This window comes from Empidonax traillii, unplaced genomic scaffold (genome assembly GCF_003031625.1).
Source record: "Empidonax traillii isolate 1590-97213 ecotype Southwest subspecies unplaced genomic scaffold, ASM303162v1 scaffold2066:size40180, whole genome shotgun sequence".
NCBI lineage: Eukaryota > Metazoa > Chordata > Aves > Passeriformes > Tyrannidae > Empidonax > Empidonax traillii.
Genome location: NW_020957259.1, coordinates 31,495 through 31,917, shown reverse-complemented (window position 1 = coordinate 31,917; position 423 = coordinate 31,495).

Genomic DNA, 423 nt, shown 5'->3' with positions numbered 1-423 from the left:
CCGGCCGCGTCCTGGAGCCCCGGGGGGAATCCCGGCTCGGAGAAGGAGATCCCGGTGCTGGAAAAGGACATTTCGGTGCTGGAAAAGGGGAGGTTTCGGTGCCGGGGATGGAATTTCGGTGCCGGACACGGAGATGCCGGTGCTGGAGGAGGCAGTGGCTGAACACACTGCCCAGCCCCCCTGGGAGCCGGGTGGGGTGGGAGTTTTTGGCTGTTCAGAGGGGATTTGGGAATAGTTAAGGAAAGGCGCGGTGACTGCGGTTATTGCTGACGTCCTTCCACACTCCCGGAGCTCATCCCGACCACCAGAAGGGGGGAAAACTGAGACCCCCCCCAAACCACCTGGGGCTGGGATCCCCGGGGAATCCCCAGGGAATCCCCAGGGAGTCCCCAGGGAATCCTCAGGGAATCCTGCCCCCCCTGC